The sequence below is a fragment of the Galeopterus variegatus genome, unplaced genomic scaffold (genome assembly GCF_000696425.1).
Source record: "Galeopterus variegatus unplaced genomic scaffold, G_variegatus-3.0.2 Scaffold291, whole genome shotgun sequence".
NCBI lineage: Eukaryota > Metazoa > Chordata > Mammalia > Dermoptera > Cynocephalidae > Galeopterus > Galeopterus variegatus.
The window spans coordinates 277,605-296,243 of NW_007726402.1; the positions used below are offsets into that span (position 1 = coordinate 277,605).

Genomic DNA, 18,639 nt, shown 5'->3' on the forward strand with positions numbered 1-18,639 from the left:
ACAGCTATCATTGTTCCTAAAATAAGATTTCAATCTCAGTAAAAGTAACATTACCAAAAAAATGGATTGTTAAAGATAGTGCTCAGTAGCATTTAATAAACTTTTACTGTGTTAATTACTTTCCCTTAGTTAATTTTATTCTGTAATTATTGCATACAAAACATTAATCTAGCTATGTTGGAATATTAAAAAAAAAAAATTCTTGACACATATGAATCTTATACTGATTTCCGTATAGAATTCTGACTCTTGCTTGGAAAGATGCAGTAACACACCGTTCCATATCATGGGTGGAGAGAAGCTCTCTCCTTGGGACTTTGTTACAGAACCTCTGAAGCAAAATCATACCAGAGCTGAAACTTGGCCAGCGGTACCCATTCCTTCTGAGCCCATTCCAAGAAAGATTATTTATTTTTTAATTTTGTTTGTTGTTTTTGTTCTTGATTTTTAAAATCTCTAAACATCAAGGGGACAATATAGAAAGAACCAGTACCACAGTAACTCCTCCTAAATCTTCAGAGCATGTCTTCGGTAATTTTAGGTAGTGATTCCAGGAGCATTAAGCATTCACCACTCAAATATAAGTACGAAACACAAGCCGACTGAAATATAAGTGATTTCTTGGTTAGCCTACACTTTTCTCTCCTTCACAGCATGCCATATCTTGAATTTCTAGGGAATATAACAAAAACCACAAAATCATAGGTCCCCTGTGTGTGTGTCCTCTGCACCTCTTGAGGGGCTCTGCAAGCATCAGCCAGACACCTCTCGCAATCATTTTACTAAATCTGAGGGTATACTCAGGTATAATCACAAGTCAGTAAGTAAGAAGCCCACTCCAAACAGAACTTTGATGATCTTTGACAGGTTCTTAGTTAGGATTACCTGTAATTCCACTATTTTCTAGTAATATGAGGAATAAAAAGCTGAATTTACTTCTTTGGGAGAAAATGATACGCCACATTCCAGACATGTATTTTCCTCTAACTCCAAAGAATATTTATAAGGAACAGCAGAGTCTGTGAATCTTCCTATAAGACAGGAAAAAGTACACATAAAATAGAGCCAGACACATGTCTATAACATCATTATTTCATGTGGAAATGTGAACTTTGAGAAACCTTGTCAATATCATCCTAACAGTCAAAAAGCATTTACTGAAACATCTATGCAGGGCTGCGTAAGGTTGCTGGGTAAAGAATCACTCTTCATACCAAGATTCTAATCAGCAAAACTGACAGCCAAACATGTGACAAACATACATTCAATCAGCAAAAGAAATAGTAAACTCACTTAAAAAAAAAAAAAACCAAAATACTCCAGTTTTCAAGAAACTTATCACAGTCATATTCAGATGAATGTGGAAAGGAATAATGGGCAGGGTCAGGTAATTGACTGAATCTTAGGTCCCAGAAAAACTGGGAGACTCCTTTTCCAGTGAAGATAGATCAGGGAAGACTCAGTCCTGCACTTACGTCTCAAAAAATCCACAAAAAAGGCAAACACATATTCATCACTTCACTTGCCCATTATTTTTTTTGGTGAGACATTTGAAATTTATCTTCAGCAATTTTAAAATCTATACATGCCCACCCAAATCTAATGCATCAACTATGCATTGTACCTCCAGCTATCTACCTCTACGAGTCAAAAACTGGAAGTGACTGGAGACTTCCTCCTCTTCCCTAATATCCATGTCCACTTGGTTGCCAAGTCAGAGCACTTCTAATCTCACAGTACCTTTGTATTCCCTTCCTTCCCATCCCCAGCATCATTTCGTTGCCTGAGTCCAGGCTTTCACTTCTCACCCATTAGACCATGTCTAACTGGTCTCCCTATCTCTGGTTTTTCCCTCCCTTCCCCCACCTTTCTCTCAGCACATTCTCAACTCTGCTCCAAAAGGAAAATTAGTAAAGTGTAAGTCTAATCATGTCATTGCCTGGATAGAAATCCTTTAATGGTGCTGCCTAACCACTAAGATGAAAGTCCACAAAGGTCCTTGGTAACCTGGGTCCCAGCTGCTCCTCCAGTCTTGTCTGCCTATTCTTTGGATACACTGAACTACTTACCATATCAACTCATTTCTAGGCCTTTTCTTGCATTCTTTTACATATCTCCTTTGCTTATGTATCACCTCTTCATCCTTCAAGACTTGGATTAGGCATCAACTTCTCCAAGAAATCTTTCCTGATTGCTGAGTCTGGGCTCGTTTTTCCTTAGAATACTTTCCTGATTTCTGAGTCTGGGCTTGTTTTTCCTTAGAATATGTTTGCTTAGCATCATGCATAGACTTGTTTATATCACCTGTCATGCTATATGGTAATAACCTGATTCTTTGTCCATCTCTCCTACTGTTACAAGTTTTCCATTTGTCACCTAGATCCAATAGCCGTCTTTCTGCACTCTGCTCTGTCCTTTTGTGACATCTACAGACCAAATCAGCTAGGCTCCCTTGATTTTCTGCCTCTGGTTGGGTTCCATCAAGTAGAGGCACCAGCAAGATATCGCAGGGTAGGAGGTGAGAGAAAGGTCAAAGTATTTGTGCCTTCACTTCCATGCTGCCTTGGATGCAGCTCTGGCAAAGGCTGCATTCCTGTATAGCTATGGCTCTTATCAATTTGGTCCCTCTTCTATAGTTTCACTTCCCACTGAATTCCATAACATCTTCTCTCTTCTTGCTCCTTCAGGCCTGGAGGTGGTATCAGCTTCCATCCCTTGGTTTTTTTTTTTTTTTTTTTTTTCACCCCACCCCAACCTCCATAGATGATTCCTTCATTAAGTCCTCTTTAGTTAAACCCTTTAAATGAGTCATTTGTTTACTACTGAGATTCTGATGGACAAACTTACTCTCCACGTCTTGAGGACATGTAAAATGTCTTATTTATCTTTACAGACTTAAGGTCTAGTATCTAGCCAGTAACTGGGATTCAACGACTATTAAAGAAGAAATTGCTAAACCAGTGGTAAGGAAACTTCTGCAAGGGTCCAGACACCAAATATTTTAGGCTTTGTGAGCCGTATGGTTTCTATCACAACTGGCCAACTCTGCTATTTATAGCACGAGAGCAGCCATAAACAATATGGAAACAAATGTGTGTGTCTGTTTCTAATAAAATTTTATTTATAGTAACAGGTGTCAGGCCAGATTTGGCCCACAGGCCTTATATTGCCAACCCCTGGAGTAAACAGATGAAATGCACTTATATATTGTTGAAACCTAACTTAACATAAAGATACCTAATACACGACTAAACACAGACAGAGCTCTCTAAAAACATTTATCTAAAGTTCTCGAGCATTTAAAACTAACAATAATGTTATTTTCATTAATGTATATGCTCATATATAAAATACTTAACTTACCATATTAAACCAATTAATAAGCACAGTTATATGTCATGTATCACCAAAGTGTTCTTATATTAATATTGATGTATTTCTAGGAATAAAACAATAATGAGTTATAGAGCATAAGAAAACCATGCATTGAGTCATTGAAAATATTTAAGAATAACTGCTGTTGACTTAAATTATGTTTAAAAATTACACCTTAGAGCAATTTAAAACTGTTTTGCCTTCACAATAATACTATTACAGTATAAAATATATACCTGATTTGTCTTTAAGATCCACTGAAATGTCTGGAAAATTTTCTAGATTAAACTCCACTCTGGCACGTGTTATACCTTTGTTTTTTATTACAAATGGAATAATCTGAGTAGCACCTACATAGGTTTCATTGAAATTAAATACATTCTAAAATGAAAAAGGAAATAATAATTAGAAAACAAAGTAATAGTTTATGAAAAAATGTAAACTAAAAGTTGTACTGTTATGTTTATCAAGGAGAATATTCATTTCAAGGAAATTATTCATTGCAAAGCAGAACTAAGTAAAAATTAGTCATGTTTTCTTTCCTCTCCCCTACCTCCTCTATGTAATCAGTTACCAAATCCTATCAATTCTGCCTCTTCTTCACATCTTACCCTTATTGTACCTGTATGAAATTACTAACTCATCACTTTTCATTTAGTTTCTAGATTTGACATTCTCAAATTCTCCCCACTGTAACTAAGCCACAATGAAACTAATTGAGAATATGATTACATAATTTCCTGTCTTAAAATTTGATGACTCCCCCCCATCTATAGGACAATGCCCAAGCATTAGCAGGGCTCACAAAGCTCACAATGACCTTCCCCAGTCTCATGTTGCCGCCTCAACTAGCTCCACTTCCCCCTAGCACTTAATATTTCAGCAAACTGTATGACTTGTCATTTCCAACCAACCCTTCTGTGTCTTTATCATGGTGTCCTTTCTGTCAGGAAGGCCCTTCCCTAACGTATAATTGACTTATATAATACTATGCATCCTTCATTCCCCAGATAGATAAAGTACAACTAATCACACTGCCCTCAGGACTTTTTCTGTTTCTTAAATTTACTTACTTTGTTACATCACATAGTCTTCTTATTTGTTTACATATCTGTCTCTTCTACTGGACCTTAAGTCTGATTCACTTTTGTATCTCCAACACCTATCTGACATCTACCTTAACTGTATAAGGAATGTTTATTGAATGTGTCTGAACTGTAGCTCATATACTGGGCATGTGCCTCACCACAAAACTCTATAGGATTCCCCCTTGTGAAAGTTACCATAGATACCCTACAGCTCTTTAGTAAAAGAATTACATATAACATTAAAAGGAGATTGAGGAAGCAGTGTCCTAATATTGAGGAAAACACCGTAGTAAGGTCAACTGACATCTTTTTTTTTTTTTTAAATTTAAAATATCAACCCCAGTCTATATGTTAAATTTGCAAAATCCTAAATGAGTAAGGAGAGTTTGGTGCTTTGTATATTTAAAAAAAATCACTCCTTTTTATCTCGTTCTGGCCTTGCTTATAGGCTCATTTGAACAAAGTTTCCTAATTATTGTTAAGACACATAGTCAATGCCATCACTATACAGTTCATAAATGTGTTGTTGAAAATATCCGGTGAAGTTAGAATATTATTTCTAAAAGGCATCTAAGTCTAAAATCCAACACAATAAAAACATATTGATAAAATATTTAAATTATTAAATTATACCAAATGTGCAAAGCATGTCCCAAATGACTTTAGGATGACAAAACAAAATAATAAGAGTCTCAATATTGTCTAATCATTTTTAAAGGAGGAACACCATTGCAATAAAAATCCCAATCTGGATACTACACAGTTTAATCTCCAGGAATGACCGTAGACTTGAACAAGCTAGCTTAGTATATGTCAGTCAATCTGGACTGATCATGCCTTCACCACTGAAGAAAAGAGAGGTTAGGAATTTATAACTTAATGCCAAACCCTAGAATTTTGGTAATGCCATTAAAGTGCAGACTAGCAATGAGTGCTACCTCAGGCACCCAGCTGACATCTTTACCATCAATTTCTGCTCAACTTAATTCAGCCCAAGAATGGTGCTAGGTGTTGCAACACTAATGGGAGAGAAAAACAAAACTGCAGATAACCCAAAAATAATATGACAGCTTCTATGATGGAGATGGTCCCAGAGTATAAGATGTTTGTAATGTTACAGAAAGGTTTCCAAGGAAATGTCAGACATTCAGAGAGATGGAGTAGTCAGAAGATTTATTATGCTAGTGGGCCTCAGGTGAACTCACATTCTGAATTCCTGGGCCCTGAGTGTAGGGAGAATAGGGGTTTTATCCTTTTCTTGAGCAAGCATGCAAGCTTTTTCATTGGCTCTGCCTGTATCCAGGAAGAGTCACCCAAAACTGGGGGCTTCATCAAGCAGGAAAGGGGCTTCACGAAGCTGGGTTACAAATGCAAGAAATGTGGTTAGGGGATCTTTGTAAACTGAGCAGGCAACTTCTCTGAAACAGGCAAGCAGTGGAGTTACAGAAGCCAGAAATGCAATCAATTGTTAACCACTAAACCAGTTCTTAGGGGTCCCCTACAAGCAAGCACATTCCAGCTGCAAGGTTAAAGGGGCTTAGAAATCTACTTTTTGGGGGTGCCTCAACAGTAACATCTTATAAATATCAAAATGGAGGGGCATGTGGGCCTACTTTGAAGAATCAGAGAAAGTATATTTGGGTAGATAAGACCAGATCTAATTTTTGAAAGGCTGGCCAGAAAAAAAAGGGTGTGCATGCTTGCATAGTGGTGTGCACTCTATCAATTGTAGAACAAAATTTTATAGGGGTACAGACAATAATTCGAAAAATAAATGTAGCTGTAGTTAAGAAAATCCAAATCGAGATCACAGTGAGATATCATTTTATACTGAATAGATTGGTAAAAATCAAATCTGACAGTACAATTTGTGCAGCGATGAAATGTGGAACAATGGAAATTTGAGAACCTCTTGCATATGTACCTCCAAAGCTATGTATATGAATGTTCACAGCTAACATGTTTGTATTAACAAAAAAAAATGGAAATACTTAATTGAATGGACAATGGAATGAGTATATAAATTATAGTATGTCCACACAAAGCACTATCATGCGGTAGTGAAAATGAATCACATACACTTACACACAGTTTAGATGAATGTTAGAAATACAATGTTCAATTAAAATTAACTCACCAAAGACTACAAACAGTACATTTTTGTTACAAAGTTGGAAAAAAAAATAAACTAAATAAAAATGGTTAAGGCATTCATACATATGTGGTGTCAACCCAGGCAAGTGATTATCTCTTACGAGTGACAGGATCATGAGGAAGCCTGCAGATGATTTTAATGGTATTGGTAGTGTTCTGAATCTTAAGTTCAGTGGTGAATTCTTAAGACTTCATTCAATATTCTGCTTCATTACTTACATTTATATTCAATATATTAATTTTTATTATTAAAAATTTACATATTTTTAATAAAAATATTAATACATAGTAAAACATTTTAAACATAAATGGACCGACTAGAGACATATAACAAATAAAAATCAGCACATTCATAAACTTATCACACAAATAGGTAACATACTCACTGGATTGATTTCAACATCAGCAATCTCAACGGATCCACCAATCCTAAGGCCTATGACATTTGTACGAGGAATAGCATCCTTATTTAGGAGATACATAAAACTTTGTAGGAACCACATTAAAATATAATCATATATTGCTCAAGTATTACCTGGCATTTTGTAATATTTTATAATTTAAATAATAGTACCATATTATAAATGTACAAGATTTATTCCAGCAGTTATCGTCACATTTTTGTTTTGCAGAATTGATACTCCTAAGAAGAGTGAGTGTTCAATCATTAAAAACCACCAGAAAAGGAATCAGCTGATGGTTGTGAATCTGAATGCAGAGTTCTATCCATTTGACTAAACCTTTTATTGCCACTTTCTGTAGCATTTTTTATTGATCTAATTTCAATGTATTATTCAAATTTAACAAAAGCCCAGGAGGCTGAGTGCAATATAATTTTTCCTCTAAAAAGATACCAATATTCACAAAAATCATAATAATGATAGCAGCCAGAAATTGCTGCGTACATGGGCCAAGTGCAGTGCTAAATACATTATCCACTTTTTAATACTCAGTATTCTATGAAGTAGCTACTTCTATTACCCCTTATATCAAAGTGAGGAAAACTAATGCTAAAAGAGGCCAAATATTTTGTCTTCTTCTTAAATGCACAAAACTTGAAAATAGACAAAGCTAAATCAATAACTGCCTGAACACTCAATTGCCTTCAAGAAAATTAAGAGTGCATTGAGAATTTAGTTGTATAATCCTTACAAAATAAGAGCTGTAGATTATCTGAACATATAATTGTTTAAGCAAAATCTCAAAAGCACAAAAATACCAATCCCTGAACGCCCGACCTGTAAAAGAACAGGAATGAGTCAAGGTCTAGATTTCAATCTAAATGTATGTTACATCTAAGAAAGCAATGTGAGTGTATCTCAGTCTTCCACAGAATCAGTGACACTGTTCATAAGCAAAGAAACCACAAAATATCATTTTTCAAAATCATTGGAGAAATTAATATTCCAGCTAGACAGTTTTATTAAAGTTGCTATATTCATAATACTATATGATTGCCTAATTATAAATTAAAGATTATATAATACACAAACAAAATATTTGACAAAAAATCATAAGAAGCATAATTTAGTGATTCATAGGAAATTACAAATTAACGTGTTCTTTACTGACGAACCCCATATACAAATCACAATTCTCCATGGCTGCCTTTTACTCTCCACACCATCATTCCTTATTCACTGAACACTCCTGGCTGTCATAGCTCATTCACTGCCCTAGCCCATTGTTCCCCCGGACCTTTTCATCTCTAGAGACTTAAACAATACCCTGGACAATATCATCCTCATAAATGCACAACTGCTGAAACCATACTTTCATTCATCTATCTGTTTCCCACAATCCCCTCTTATCCGCGCTTTCTCACTCATTTTCAGAGACAATAGTTCCTAGATGTCGCATGTCAGAGACTTTCAAGCCTGGGATGTGTGAAGTTCTCCTGATTAGCCCCAGTTCGCCTCTCTATTTTCTCCTTTATTCAACATTGTACAAAGGTTATCATTCCAACTTCTCGCTTAATAATATATTTGATCCACTTACACTCATCTGGGTCGATAGAAAAATTCTCTATCATCTGTAAGATTAATTCTTAGCCTTCAGTCCAATATGTATATGTAACTGCCTCTTTACTAGACATCTCTATGTAGGGAGCCAAAAGATGCCTCAAACTCAAAATAACATTTCCTTCTAAAATTTGCTATTCATCCTTGGATCTCTTTCTCGCTGAATGTTGCCACTATATGTCTCACTCTTGACTCACCCCTGTCACTTATATGTGACCCCTTTTCAATCACCAAATCGCATGTATTCATCTCCTAAATTTGACTAGAATTTTTCTAGAATCCTACTTCCTGAAAGAGAACACTAGTTTCTCTAGACTGAACATCTTCACCAGACTAACAGCTCTGCATTCAATCTTTCTGGCCCCAGTTTACTGCGTTATAGTCAAACTGACCTCTGAAAAATGCAAATCTGATTGTGAAATCCCTGTGGTTAAAACTCCTAAATCAAGATGAAGTTTGGATTTTTTCGTGTTGTGTATAAGGCTCAGTATGACCTAAAACTTTCACAGGTCGCCTAGAACATCTTTTGCCACTACCTTCCATGCAGTCTATAATCAACTCATGCTAAATTTTTGAACACATGCTGTCTGTGCTTCCTTAAATATCTTTCCTCTCTTCCTCCACCCCACTGTCATTCTTTAATCTGGCTGATTCTTAAGTGTCTTTTAGATATATCTTCTCCTAGGAATTTGCCCCTGATATTTTAAGCCTGGGTTGTATACCTCTTCTGTGTACTCAGCCTGCTGCATTTCTCCATCACAGCACTTATTACATAATATTTTAATTATTTACTGAGTTTTGAGTAACCCCAAATAGCTTGTAAGGTCTTTGAGATGAAGGACCCTTATCATCTTGTTAAGTTTTGCACCCTTAGCATGTACAAGAGATTGGTGCATAATGTGAATGTTAAATAAATGAATAAGTGAATCTCATTATATTATAATGTTTAAAAAGTTAAGATTTGTTAAAAAACACAACCTCATAATCCTCTAAAATACAGTGAGACTTAATTTTAGTAATATCTATATTTTTGGTGGCCATATTTTAAAAAATTTTTCCAGAATACTGTGTTAAAAAATATTTTCCCCAAGTCTCAGATCATATATCACAATATATAATTTATAAACATCTTTCAACACATTTGTTTATAAAAATAAGATACCATTCTTAGGTTATTTATTTAACAGTCAAGCAAATAAGTTGTTCATTACCTTAAGCTACATATTATCTAGTCATTTCTTGTTATGGTAAATTGAGGGATAAAATGGGAAAAATATATAAACTATTCATTTTAATCTGATGATAGTGTACATATTGTTTTTAAATGTGATTAAATGCACTTAGTTAATCATCAGATTGACGATCAAGAGCATTCATTCTTTGAGTTTTAAAGTGACATGTAATATTATACAGAGGGGGTCTTGTGTTGCTTTGCCCCCCTCCACGGATTTGTCACCCCACTTCCCCTGGGTGACGGAGACACAAAGTATTACTCCAAGCCCATCTCTAATGAGCAGTGAGAGGCCCCGAAGTGGTTAAACTCCCTTTGGGATGCTCAAGTCAGAGCCATCCCTTCCTTGGGAAGTTAACACTGAATTGGGGTTCTCTTCAGGCATTTATTTTGCAGACCAGGAAGTTACAGGAAGAGACATAGGTGGGGTTATAGTTTAACAGTATAGGCTGGTAACTTTCAGCGAAACAAGCCAGATGACATTCCAGTAAGGCAATTAACAAAAGCTTGATCTTAGCAAGCATTCCTTCCCACAACCATCTCAGTATCTTTACATGACAATCAGTAACTAGTCTGTCTTTGAGCCAGCAACCTGCTGTGCCACAATCTTTATCTTGCAACAGAGACTTATAGCCTGAGGGAAATTTCCTGTCCTTGCAAGGTCAATATTTGAAACTGCAAGACTTTGGAAAACCAGGCCCTGTGAAGTACATAAGCTTTTTAGTATATTCCACTTGCAGGTTTTAAGTATTCTGATTAATGAATTCACGGTAATATCTTTTCATTTACATAATTCCCAGGACATAAAGCAGGAAAATGCTTCTACGTGTGCTATAAAATATAGATATTAACATCATATAGAATTTGCCTACAATTCCTGTTGTTATTAAAACTATTTATAAGTAGCATCTGAAAATCGATTATTTTTCCTAAGCCACCTAACTAATACCATGAAAAAAAGCCATTCCTTTCTGTGTGACTAGTGAGGGCTTGTCAGAACTCAAAGATGCCAAATATCATTACAAATTCACGTGAAAAATGCCTCATATTAATGGAAGATATCCATTTCAACTTAGTAGAGATTTCTATTACCAACATTCACCAAAAATATCTTCTGCAAATCCCCTCCAAGTTCTGCTACACCATTTTACAATAGTTTATATAGATAAGATTACTTAGTTTTAGATCTCTAAAAACTACACTTCTTCAGAGCTAACTCAATTTCTAGAGGAATAATAGAAATTTTTAAAAGCGGCCTTCAGTTTCCTAACTTTGAAACCCAGTCCCAATACAAAAAAAAATAAATAAAATAAGTTTTCTAATAATAAACATACACACAGTTTACTGCATTATATCTATTATTATAAACATTTTAAACAACAAAAAAATCCACGTAGACATATATAGGGTGCAAAAATGTGTACCTTTGCTCTTGTGTCAAATTTTTCTGCTTCAGTGGGTATACAGGAGATATTGAGAACAGTTATCTCCCACAAATGGAATTATTCCTTGTGATGGAACAATATTAATGGTAGGCAAAAGACTCTGGTCACAAAGTTGGAATTGAAAATTTGCAGAAATGCTACATTATCCTTTAAAGTTACTGTTTCAAAGCTTTAACAGGAAAGGTTCCACACTACTACCTAGAGAGAGGATCTCTAGTCACAGGAAATGAAATAATTTTGTAATGGTGTTTCAAAATACGAGACATTCAGTTTAAACTACAGCAAGGAATTGTAACCTTAACTCAGCAAACAAAACCTTCAGTAGTGAAATTCAAATAGGATGATGAAGTTTATTACCTGAAGTGCTTTCAAGACTGTGAAACATACAAAGGTGAGATATGTCTGTTAGAGAAGATGACAACATTCTAGATACCATTTTGGCAGTTTGCCTTTTCCTGATCATAAAAACTGAAAGCAAAGATAGTGGAGAGGCAGGATGATGAAGTAATCTCTTGTTTATTATCTCCTTGATAGAAAGCCTAATATCTAAGGTATCATTACCATATTCAAAAAAGTTATAGGTAATTTAGTAAGGATTTATGGTATGGTTTGTTAGAGGACAGTTTAGGCCTATTCACCATAATTTAAGCCAGAATAATTTAAAGGAAAATTGGTCAATATATTTTTGGGAATAAGAGAACAGACACACTACCAAGGTAAGAACTAATTCAAAAGGAACACAGTAGAAAAGAGTCTTCTCATTTGTTCATTTTTGCCAAAGAATTATTTGGGCAGAAAAAGATGCATCATTGTATAAAGCTTGAATAAAAGATCACAAATGCTAACTTCTATTACCACTACTGAGGAGTCTTAATATATTTTCAGGAAATAATAAAAGTCCCTATCGCCACTTTGCTCCTTTCTTCATTTAAATCAGAAGTAACACCTATAAATAGACCATCTTCAGAATGGCCTCAATCTAGGTCTCAGTAGCAGGCTGACTCTAAATACAGGCCTGACTACAGAGTGAAAATGAGGAGAGAAAGAAAAGCATGTAGCTTAATATGGACTGTAACATTAATCAGTAAGGTATATTTTAAAAAATTTTAGACATCTATTTTTTTTTCAATAAAACAAAATAACAGGAAACTAAGGGGGAAGAGGAGAGACTAAATAAGGAAGGGAGTGAGAGAAATAATTTTTATGAGAAATTAAATGGACAAACTAGATAAACTGCACTCTGATAAATCTCATAAAATATCTAAAATCAGTATGTCAATTTATAAAAAATAAAGTATTAACTTCACAGTATTTATGGCACAAAAATTGATTCAAAATTATAATGTGATCTGATCCAAATAAGAAATGACCAAAATCATTACCTTGAAATAAGCATGGTTTTGTCCTACATTGTGAAGAATGGCTTTCCTCCAAGTTGTTAAACCTTGATGGCTATTACAGAAGAGTATCCTTGGCTCCAAAAATGTGACCTTGTTATGTACAATCTAATAATGATAGGAAGAGGGGGGAAATGCAATTGACATAATAGTACATGAAATACTTTGTTGAATTGTTTTGGTCACAAAAATGAAGTATTTTAATTTTAAATATATATTAACCAAAATATATAATTACTAAAAGAAAATAAAACAATATATAATTTTTATTAAATATGTCCTAACATGCAAAATATATACTATATCAGGTTTTTATATTTTAGTTTTAATGAAAAAGTGCTCAATGAATTATATTATTTTTCTAAATTTAAATTAAATCTGTGATAATACAGTCAATATAGAGTAATAATGTTATAGAAGATACTTATTTAGACATTTTGGTTGTAAAAATAATAATTAGATATTTAGAATTTAGATATTTAGATATTTTTATTTTTCCATTAAAAATAGATATTTGGTAGTATAGAACTAAGGCTAGAGTCTGGAGCTCACAGACTCTTCGATACCATTCACAAACCCTTCACACACAGGTCTATGAGCTAGGTAACCAGCAAAAAGGTCCTTGGAGCCTTGGTTGAAGAAGAAATAGTTTTTTATTCACCACACACAAATCTGAGAGCTAAGCAGTACAAAGAGAAACTCAGAAACACAACTACTACCCACAAAGTCCAAAGAAAAACTGACGGCTGCCAGCAGAATAAACATGCTCTATTTTTAGACACAAGCTCTGCTGGCCAGCTCTGCTTCACAAACTCAAGACCACACAATAGCAACAAAACTAAAAAGATACACTGGTGCACAAGTGCACTAACTCCACCCACACAAAACTTGTTTTCAAAGAAATGTGCTGTATGACTCCCAACCGGACCTGAGATGAGGGAGTTTGAATAAATTATCCTAATTTTCCCACAGGTAGTAATAATAATGTTGATGATAATGGTAAAAATAACATTATCATGTGTCCAGTATGAATCTTAGTTCTTTACTTATATTTCCACTATGGTGTGTCAGTCTAGAAAGTCCCTAGAGGGAAGCTAGACTATGTTTCTATTATTTACTTTTGAATACATACAGCCTACTTGGGGCCTATCACAGGGTATGGGCTCAAAAATTGATCGTTAAATGAGTTGATGAATGGTACTTTCACATTTTACAGCTAAAGAAACCAAAATCTAAGGTGATTAAGTATGTTGTCTAAGTCATATAATGACTAAATAATATTCACCAGCTCCACCAAATATGTATAAATACAGTTCAACAGAGATATGTAATTTCTGATGTATCAATCTAGTGTGGTCTCTTCAAATCAGCACATGGAACATTCTCCAGGATAGACCACATGTTAGGTCACAAATCAAGTTTTGACAAATTTAAAAAAATTGAAATCATTTCAAGTATCTTTTCAGACTGCAATGGATTAAAACTAGAAATCAATAACAAATGAAAATCTGTAAACTATACAAACACATGGAAATTAAACAACATGCTTCTGAATGACACATGGGTCAAAGAAGAAATTAAACAGGAAATCAAAAACTGTCTTTATACTAATGAAAATAAAGACACACCATATCAAAACCTGTGGGATACCACAATAGCAGTACTCAGAGGGAATTTTATTGAAATAAATGCTTACATCAAAATAATAGACAGTTTTCAAATATACAACTTAATGCTACACTTCAAAGAAGTAGAAAAACAAGAAAAATCCAAAGCTAAAATTAGTAGATGGAAAGAAAAAATTAAGATCAGAGTATAACTAAAAAAAATATATAGATGCAAAAAAAAATGCAAAACATCAACGGAATGGAAAGTTGATGTTTTGAGAAGGTAAACAAAATAGACAAACCATTAGCAAGACTTAAAAAAAAAAAAAAAGATAGAAGACCCAAATAACAAAAATCAGAAATTAAAGAGGAAATATTATGACTGATGCCACAGAAATACAAATAATCATTAGAAACTATTCCAAACAACTAAACACCAACAAATTTGAAACCTGGAGGAACTGGATAAATTTCTGGAAACATACAAATTACCAAGACTGAACCAAGAAGGCACAGAAAGCAAGCAATGAGACCAATAGCAAGCAATGAGATTGAAACACTAATCAGTAGTCTCCCAATAAAGAAGACTGGATGTATTTAATGCTTAATTATTCCAAACATTAAGAGAGAAATTAATACCAATTTTCATCAAACTATTCCAAAAAATTGAAACAGAAGCCACTCTCCCAAACTCATTCTATGAGGCCAGCATCACTCTGATACCAAAATAAGACAAAGATATAACAACAGAAGAAAACTATAGACCGATATCTTTGGTGGACATAGACACAAAGATTCTTAACAAAATATTACCAATCAGAATATAGCAACACATCAAAAATACTATACAGAATGATCAAGTGGGATTCATCTCAGAGATGCAAGGATGTTTCAACATACACAAGTCAATAAATGATACACCACATCAACAAAATCAAGGAAAAATCCATATAATTATCTCAATAGATTCCAAAAAAGCACTTGACAAAACACAACATCCTTTCATGATAAATACTCTTAGCAAATTATAGAAGAAAATGATCTCAACACAACAAAAGCCATATATGACAAACCCACTGTCAATATCATACTGAATGGGGAAAAACTGAAGTCTTTGAACTTAAGATTAGAAACAAGACAAGGATGCCCAGTTTCACCACTCTTATTTAACATAGTATTGGAAGTAGTAGCCAGATCAATCACACAAGAGAAAGAAAATGCATACACATTTTGTTTCATCTTGAAGAAGTCCCTTTAACATTTCTTGTAAGACAGGTCTCATGGTGATATACTACTTCAGCATTTTTTTCCTGGGGATGTCCCTCTCTCTCCCTCATTTCTAAAAGACAGCTTTGCCAGATATAATATTATTGGTTGGCAGTTTTAAAAATTTTTTTCAGCACCTTGAATATATTATCCCACTCCCTCCATGCCTGCCAAGTTTCCACTAAGAAGTCTGATGACAGCCTCACTGTGGTTCCTATGCATGTTGTAAGTATCCTTTCTCTTGCTTCTTTAAAGATTCATTATCTTTGAATTTTTACCATTTGATTATAATGTGTCTCACAGTATTTTGCTTCTGGTTTATTTTTCTTGGGGTGATTTGAGATTCATGAACCTGGATATCCATATACTATCAAGATTTGGGAAGTTCTCAGCCAGTACTTTATTTAAAATAAGCTTACTTCCCCTTTCTCTCTTCCTCTGTTGGGGCTCATATATTTTGTGTAACTATGTGCTTGATGGTATCCTATAGGCCCCTTATGTTTTCTGTACACTTTTTCATTCCTTTTTTCTTTTTATTCCTCTAATCTCAAGTGACCTGTCTCTGATTTTGCTAATTCTTTTTTCTGCATGATCAAGTCTGCTGTTGTAGCTCTCTACTGAATTTCAGTTCTGTCATTATATTCTTCAGATCCATTATTTATGTTTGGTTGTTTTTTTAATGGTTTCTATGTCTATATTAATCTTCTCATTTTGCACATGCATTGTTTTCCTAATTATATTTACCTATCTACCTGTGTTTTCTTGCATCTCATTGAGCTCCTTTATAATGATTATTTTGAATTCTTTCACAGGGAATTCCTAGATATCCATAGCTTTGGGATCAGTTATTGGTGTTTTATTAGTTTCAGTTGGTGGTATCATATTTGCCTGATTCTATGTAGTCTGTGTACTCTTGTGTTGGCATCAGTGCATTTACAGGAGCAAACACCTTTTACAGACTTTCCAGACTAGTTGTGGCAGGTAAAGACATTCTCTTACTGAGTCCCTGGGCTCAACTGGATTGCCTCTGGGATCATGGTCTAGTGGAGGTGGAATTGGGTCATGTGACTGCTGTGGGTCCACAGTGGAGTCCATGGTTAGTGGGTCTGTTAACAAATGCTTGAGTGAGCGTGAATTCTGGTCCCTGGGTCGACTGAAATGCCCTCAGGAACTTTCTCAGTAGGGATAGCACTAGAATAAGGGTCTATTTCAGAATTCACAGAAGCCAGGCCTGTTACAAGATGCACAGATGGGTGAGGCTTCCTCCAGGTACCTGGAAGAGCTCCTGCTGGATCACTGAGTGTTCTCTTGGACAGGCAGTACTAGCCCCAGACCCTGGCTGAGAGAGCCTGAAACTGTATCACAGGGCTATTTCAGTGTCCACTGACAAGACCAAGGCCTGCAGGCCTGACTCTTGGAGCATGGATGTGCATGTCTGCCAGTGGGTCCCCACACAGGCAGGACAGCTCTCAGCCCACAGCTGAAAGGGGCTGGAGCTGAATTACAGGGCCATTTCAAGATTCACAGTTGGACCAATATCAACAGACTTGCCTACAGGAGCACAGATGGGAGTGTTTTCCTATGGATCCCTAGGCAGGTAACAGTGATCCCAGACCACAACAGAAGCAGTCTGGAGCCAAGTTACAGGACCATTTCAAGATCTGCTGTGGGCCCGAGTGTAGCAAGCCTGCCCCAGCGACACAGATAGGTGTATCTCCCTCAGGGTCTCTGGGTTGACGGGATTTCTCTCAGACCATAACTGAGAGGGGTTGGAGCCAAGTTACAGGGCCATTTCAGGATCCACAGACAAAACCAAGGTCAGTGGGCCTGTCACCCAAAATACAAGAGAGTGTGACTCTTTCCAGGTCCCTGAGTGAATGGTCCTGATGGCAGGACCAAGTCTACAGGGGGCTGTAGATGATTCCACAGGAGAATGGGGTCATATCTAGGTGTGAAGCTGGGACCATGGTTGGTGAACATGCTACATGTGCACGGGTTTGCCCTCTCAAATAGACCTGTCTAGGTCTTGGGCTCCACAGCATTTTTACAACTTCCTACCTGAATTCCAAATCTCCCACAAAGTCACTTCTGTCTGTGGATGGCTGCAAACTTGCTGTTGTTGTGGGAGAAAATCAACTAGGTACCTGCTATTCAGCCATCTTTCTAAAGTACGCTTTCAATCCATTTTGATTTAGTTTTTGTATATGATGTAAAGCATGGATAGAGACTCTTTTTTTTTTGTCATGTGGTTCACATTTTCAAGCACTATTTGTTGAAAAGACTGTTCTTCCTGCACTGCATTGACTTTTTACCTTTTTAAAAATTTAGTTGTCCACATACTTGTGGGTCGAACTCTGAAATTTCATTTATGTTTCATTTAGCTATGTGTCTATATTTATTCCAATATCATACTTTTTTGATTATAATAGCTTTAAAATATGACTTGAAATCAGGTAATGTTTTATTGCCAGGTTGTTTTTCTCTTACAACATTGTTTTAGCTGCTCTAATTACTTTGCACTTCCATACAAATTTTTAAATGAGCCTATCAATTTCTACAAAAAATCTTGCTGGCATTTTGATTGGTATAGAGTGTTGAATCTATGAGTCAATCAAATGTGTCTTTTTTGTATATCTTCTATGGCTCTGTATAACTTTTTGACCATATGGAATATAGTTGTAGTAACTGTTTTAATGTACTTGTCTGATTATTCTAACTGTATACAAGCATTTGGTAGGTTGGATTGATTAATTATTCTCCTCATTATGGGTTGTTTCCTGCTTCTTTTTATACTTAGTAAGCTGCCTTTGGGAGCCAGATAAAGTAAGTTTTCCCTCATTAAGTGATGGATATATTTTGTTCCTATAAATTTCCTTGAGCTTTGTTCTGGAATCAAGTTACTTTACTTTGAAACAGATTGATCCTTTCAGGTCTTGCTTTATAAAAGTTATATGGGTCCCGAGTAATGCTCTGAATAGTCATAATTATTCTCTACTAAAGAGAAAAGAACTTCCTTATTTCTATGCCTTATGAATCATGACTTTGTTTCTTTGCT

General features: G+C 35.3%; 1 pseudogene; it reads right to left on the minus strand.

The window, feature by feature from the left end:
* The window catches only part of LOC103585966, a 105,116-nt pseudogene extending 88,437 nt beyond the window's left edge, over positions 1–16,679 (minus strand).
* Between the last annotated feature and the right edge of the window lie 1,960 nt (positions 16,680–18,639).